Source organism: Gavialis gangeticus, unplaced genomic scaffold (assembly GCF_001723915.1).
Source record: "Gavialis gangeticus isolate Ggan-Ray unplaced genomic scaffold, GavGan_comp1, whole genome shotgun sequence".
Classification (NCBI taxonomy): Eukaryota; Metazoa; Chordata; order Crocodylia; family Gavialidae; genus Gavialis; species Gavialis gangeticus.
The window spans coordinates 203,450,254-203,456,980 of NW_017729032.1; the positions used below are offsets into that span (position 1 = coordinate 203,450,254).

Here is a 6,727-nt window from a genome sequence, read left to right on the forward strand (position 1 = left end):
TTCTTCCTGCACTCTCGATCATTATAATACTGTATAGCCACCTTCCTATTCTCTAGCTCCCTCAGCCTTGGGAGTACCTGCCATGGCTTGAAGCTCACTCTCCCCACCAGTTTGAGCGAGCTAGCTAGCTAGGATATTCTCTCTCAGCAGGGTTCTAGGCTTCTCTGTCTCAGTAACCCAGATTTATATTCACTGGGCTCCTTCCCCTTCCAATCAGGTGTTATTCTGACCAACTGTAGGTGTATTCCCATACTTTAATTGGCAGCTTACTACCTAAGCTGTTCCCTTGCCACCTTCCCTCCTGCAACTAAACTCTGTTCAACTTCCTGGGGCCCTTTCTGCTGCGGTCTCTCCCTTAAAGTAACAAGAGCCCCAGGCTTCCTGTTACAATCATTAAACCTATTTTTTGGGTTGGCAATCCTGCTCAACTGCAGTAGTGATTTTATACTATGCTCCCCTAGCAACCCCTTCTTACCTCCAGACCCTGATAGCACACCCTGCAACATGCTGCCCTCCTCCAGCCTATGTCCCAGCCTTACCCCTACTGGCCCTGCCCAGTAACATCCCAGCATAGACCCCCATCCAATGGAAAGCTATTGTTTGCCTACCTGTGAAATGAGGAGTGTTACAGGCAAAAGGAATGAAGCATCAACAGCAGAAGGCTTGGGAGGAGAGGTAGGGAGCTATGAAGAGTCCTCGGAGCTAGAAAACCCTGAAAAGAGCTCTCTTCAGGATGTTGCACTCCCTCTCAGACACCAAGTGGCATTACTGTGCTCCATTTGTCCTTCAGCCATATCTCCAGCTTCTTTCCAGCCAAGAAGCTTGACTGAAGCTCTGGTGGCTTTCTGTTTTTTACAGACAGCTTAATTTTCTTGCAGCATTTATAGACAGGTATTTTTACATTTGATTTTGAGAAAGTGGCCATAAATATACAGCCAGCTGGCAACATTGTTGTGAGGTACTCAGACATTACAGTGATGACAGCAATTCAAAACCTGTCTACATATCAGTTATTATAGCACCTTAGCTTGTTGAACAAAGAGAAGTTACAAGGTTTGTATACTACCACAAGCATAGTATTATTTTTCTTTTTCTGCATAGATGGGTCCTGAAGAGGGCCACTTTAAATCATTAACTTAAACTGTTGCTAAATTCTGTCCTGACCATGAATTTAACATTACAAAACCCTTTTGTTCTATTTGCAATCCAAGCTCTGCTTTTATCATCAGTTATTCACCTTGGGCTAGTTTTTACCACCCTTAGTTGAACTAAGAAATGCTTTCTTATGTCAGCAGTCCCACTGAAATAAAAGGGTTCACTTTTGAAGTAATATGCCAGCCAGTGCTGACTATTCATGGATTTACATAGGTGGTTAACTGGCCATAGGCTTCAGTGAAACTACTTACACTATGCAAAGTTTTGAGGATATACTTAACTTTTCAGTATTGAAGCCCAACAGCTCTTGGTGGCAGACACTGGCCTATGTAACTGGAGTTCATCTCGGGGTGTGCTGCACCTTCAAATTTTTTGTTCTTCCAGAAACTTAATATGCAGGAATGCAGATTAATGCTTTGACATAGGCTACATAATAGGTGATCTGGGGGATTCTTTTTTTAATCTTTTATCGCTTATTAAGTATATACAACACAGTAAACTGTGAATAAAGTCCCTCTTCAATCCATCTATTACAGTGGCAGTTTAAATCAGTCTGAAAATGTTTTAGATCCAATTTTCGCAAAAAGCACAGTCAGTGCTGCCTTTCTTGTTTAGTAGAACTAAATGAGACTAAGGTGGGAGACAACTGAGAAAAATAAAGTATTTTTCACCTTGTGCATTTAAGGCATGCTTTGCATTTAGTTTATTTCACTGCTTTCCCTATATGTTCTGTTTGTTGTTGCTTATGTGCATCGTTCACACAGCAACAAGGAAGATAAAGTCACTTTGAAACTAAAAAAGATAGTAAGATGCAAAGTTTGTCAGGTGCGATCCAAGGGCAGCAGTTGTGCTTACCATAACTTAACTCACTTTAAGAAGTATCCAGTGTTGAAATTGATAGCAACCCTTTAAGAACTGTGATGATATCGCTAATGGCCCAAGCTTTATTTTTTGGGTTTACCGCAATGCCGTATGAACCCCTGGAGATGTGTCAGTAGTCTTTCAGTGTAGTGTCCTCACTTGCAAACTCATACATTCTCCATATTATATATATATTTATAAATGAACACACAAAATCAAAACAGTGGGTCAAATTATATTTGGTTACACCAATACAAAATTACTGTTTGCAATGGTGTAACTCCAGATGGACATTCGTGTCATTGACAGCCTAATTTGATCTAATAAATCAAATCACCCACGAACAAAAGAGATGAATAAATAAAGTGCTGACCTTACACTCACAGAAAGCAATCATTCTATTTAGTATGGTCCAAATTTAGCCATTACTATAATCAGGTTCCACTTGGTCGAAGTCAGTGTTGTGGTTTCTATTTGAATGTGCTGAATTGAGCTCTAATGCTTTATGTCATTTCCACCCTGCCCCCATTCCCTTCCTCTGTGAAACGAAATAAGTAATTTTCAGCTTAGCTTCTTGCTGATAGCAATCTGAGTCATGAAATCATCATTCACTATACACTCTGCTGAACCACATGTGTTAGAAGCCTGATAGCTGAGCCATTGCTGGGGAGAAGCTCAAGGAGGAGTTAATATGGAGTCTGAATTGCATCCCTCTTGGGAGACGAAGGTGCTTACAGGGCAGCGCTAAGATAATTGACAGGGAAGCATGGGGGAAAGCTTCTAGTGCCTCTGTATCTGCTGTCTCTGCTGTTACTATGCCTCCCTTAACCTCAGTCAGGTCAAAAAAATCCCCCCTCCACACCCTTCTTCAAAATTAAAGTAAAAACCATGAGGTTAAGGAAACTTCCCATCTCTTATTTTAATCAGCAGTTTTCACAGCAGGTAACAGCAGCTGTGGGTTTATAATTGTTCAGTTTTCAAGCAAAAAAATCTTTTACTTTCACCTGCTTTCTCTGTCTTTAAATTACTACTTTGAGTGCAAGTCTTTGTTGCTGCAGTCCTTACCAGCACTGCAGGAGCCCGAGAGAGCTTGTATCTGGAAACAATAGTCAAATTAAAGCTTAATTGGCTGTTTAAAAGGGATATGATATGGACCTTGAAGAGTTTAAAAATATCTATTAAGAATTGTTTTCAGGTTCAGGGTGAGGCCATGAACACACCACACTTCAAATCATTAAAAGAAATATACCAACCCCTATGCCTGGAAAAGCCCAGTCATGCAGTATAATATTATTGCAGAAATTATAGGGTGAAAACCATTTTTTTTCACGGTCTCTTTTGTCTCCCTCCAGGGTGATGGGTCAGAGCTTATTTATGCATTGCAGTAACTCCAAAGAAGGGCAGAAGCAAACAGCCAAAATAAATAGATGAAAAGTAGCAATGCAAGCATTTATTTTTTGTCTGCAAGCTTTCCTAGGGGAAAAATCTAAACCTTTGGAACATGCTAATAAAAAGGGTCAAGAGAAGACAGGGAAGCAAGCAAGTGCCCCATGGCGTCTGATGGATTTTGTAAGGTATACAATAGGCAAAATCATGCCTTCAAATGCACAGGATGTTCCATTATCTCTTGAACGTGCAATGAATGTACTCATCCCTAGGACAGAACTTGGCCCGGTTTCATTTGTGAAGAACTCCCAGTTTAAGCAATTGTCACTTCCCATATTGCCTGTAACAGCAACTTTTAGCTGAGGCTCCTAATGTAAGAAGCTGCCTTGTGACTCATGGACCACTCCTTCTGGACCAAAAGCTTCTAAATACAAATCTCATCAGCAGCGATGTGCAGGATATATATACGACTAATCAAACAAGGTCAAGGCCCTTCCAAGTCAAGCAGCCCAGGAAACTGGCTTGGTTAAGGCCAGTTTCTGTAGCCAACAGCACACAAAAGAGGGATATCTGATGTCAGTGTCACATCTGGCCTCCCTTTGACTCTCCTAAATGGCTAGATACCCACTACAGCTGGGTTGACTGTGAGTAACATAAGTGCAGAGAAGGCTCAGAATCACACCTCGAGAGCACAGGGAGATGCTCTGCTACACACTGCTAGTACAGGCCTGGTATTGTGGAGCTGGCACTATTGTTTGCTTTCAACAATGTGGTACCCTGTGTTGTTGATCGCATGGGGTACACTACTAATGCCTACCCTCCCATTCCACTTCACAGGGCAATAGCATACTAGGAAAGAGGGAAGAGGGAAGAAAAGGGAAGGAGGGGCAAAGCAGCACTGGCTGTGCCTTTTGCAGGATTAGCAAAAACAACTACATTTTACAGTCAACACTAATTTAGGAAGGCAAATGTTAATTGTTTCATGCTATCCTGCTCCCAGTATCTAAAGCTCTGTGGGGAGGACATTTGGAGGAGTATTTGATTGTGCTGCACTAATACCTAGGAACTCCAGTCATGAGCCAATGGACCCCAATGGAGAAATGGTTTGTTTATAAATACTATTGAAGTATATTGGTGCTTTAAACAGTACATGGTAGGGGAATCCTTCTAACTCATTCCACTCATTTATATGGGTTATATATATAGTGTGACCTTTAAAGCATTTATACCACCGGGTATTTGTCTATAACAGTTCCTGGTCTGGATAACCCATAATAACACAGCAAACAAGAAACAAAAACCCAAAAAACAATCTAGAATCATGCAGCTGGAAAACTCTTCACAGAGCAAACTGAAGGTTTCGTTTATGAAATACAAGTGGCATCAGATAAACTATAAGGCATGTCTGTAGTAAAAACAATTGTTCCTCTAATGATTGGGCATTTCATTATTTGAATTCTTTACCTACCATTTAAGAGTATAGAATTGTAATCTTAGAGGGTGAAAATCTATATTCTTACAAGAGGAACACTGGATAAAGACCAATTTTACTTGTGTCAAAAACATCCTCTCTTGATGCAATATTGCTAAACTAAAGGCAACCTCATCCAGCAAAGAAACAAAAAATGAAGGAAAGATGAAAGCTAAAGTTCTAAATGGAATGCTATTAAAACTGAGAGAACTTTCTTCACACCTATATGGATCTTCCAATTTGTGCAGATACCTCTTGGGTGCAAAAGCAAACACTGAACATAGACAAAGTCAGACTCTAATTTACTTTGGATACGTGCAGTACTTTCAATGATAGTTGTTTTTTCCCTTTAAAAATATAACTACAGTATAATTTGTGGTATACTCAAGTGTTAAATCTGCAAAAATATTAGATTACAGTTCTTACACTAGGTGGCTATATTGCTTATTGCACACTCATCCTTAGCCACAGCACAAAATGTACTTGCAAATATGGTGGTGAATAAAAGAGAGCTATTTACTTTACTGGTATTTATGGCCCCCTTTTTCTTTGCTTATTAATTAGCATTCAGGTGGGTGAGCCTTCATTCACAAGGGTGTCCCTGGGATGCAAAAGTACTACAGATTCTTGTGTGGATGATTATTAGTGAACATATCTGCACTGAAAGGGCTCCCACTGCCACTTCGGAATGCTTCTTCATGGTTTTCAGAAAAGATCCAAATAATAACGGCTACTCACCGATAATTTCTAATCACACTCAGAAACCTGGGTTTATGATGCTTAGATCATCCATTTGGAATAAGGAAGTGTCCTCAGTCTCATATTTTCTGTCGCCGTAAACAAGGTGAGGAACATCTACCCACAAAAAAAAAAAATTCACATCCTTTTATTCTGCTGTCACCATTTGCTACAGCCCTCACACACAGCTAAGCTACAAATGTAGCATAGAGGCCAAAAAAAATGTATTCAATGCTGAAATCTTACATGATGTATTCATTTAGATCAATGGTCCCCACATTTTTAAAGTAACTGACCACATTCACTCTTTGAAATTTTTCATGGAACATCATATCTCTTTTAATAATTTTTTTCTTTTAAGGCAGTATCATAGACAATGTACATACAATAGTCTTAGGTTTGTAGAAACCCCTGTGGATTACATACCATAGCTCTATGGATCAGTGGGTGTGTCTACACATGCATTTGATCTGGGAGCAGTTTACTCACAAGTAATCTACTTGTGAGTAAACACTCCCAGGCAAGTGTCTACATGTGCAGGGTCTCAGGAGCAGATCTGCTGCTCATGGCAGCAATCTGCTTCCACCTTTGCTGGCTTTGCACCTGCCTCCTACAGCAGCCAGGGGGTGCTAGCCCAGGGGCTGGCAGAGAGCACTGGACTAGTAAACAGCTTGCAGGGGCTGGGACACTGCTCCCTGCCCCGAGGGCAGGAACCCCTGGCAAGCTGGGGGCTTGGTGCTAACTGCCCCACCGACAGATTGGGGCAGGGGGCTGGGACCTGCTCCACCCCTGCAGCTCTTTCCAAGCCCTGTGCCTCAGTTACTCAACCAAGGTATGGGGCTGGGACCAAGTCAGTTGAGACTAGCTCTCTGGACGAGTTGCATGGGCGGAAGCCCATTGCACCCCCAAGAACTGAAGAACCTTGGAGGACCCCCCCAGGCAGACCCCTGATACCCCCAACACAGAGCAAAGAGGTAAACGGGGAACCATGGCAGTTAGCTAGATAGTGGTGGGGAGCAGCTGAGTGGAGCCGAGAAGAGTCACGCCCCCGCCCCTTGCCCCTACTTAGCCCATCCCCCAAGGAGCTGTACAACCACAGCCATGCAAACAGGAAAG

General features: G+C 41.8%; 1 long non-coding RNA gene across 1 annotated transcript in view; it reads right to left on the reverse strand.

The window, feature by feature from the left end:
• LOC109303470 overlaps positions 1-801 on the reverse strand; it is a 5,313-nt gene extending 4,512 nt beyond the window's left edge. The window contains exon 1 of the long non-coding RNA XR_002099129.1: positions 609-801. This is a non-coding gene — a long non-coding RNA (uncharacterized LOC109303470). The remainder of the gene's footprint in view (positions 1-608) is intronic.
• Between the last annotated feature and the right edge of the window lie 5,926 nt (positions 802-6,727).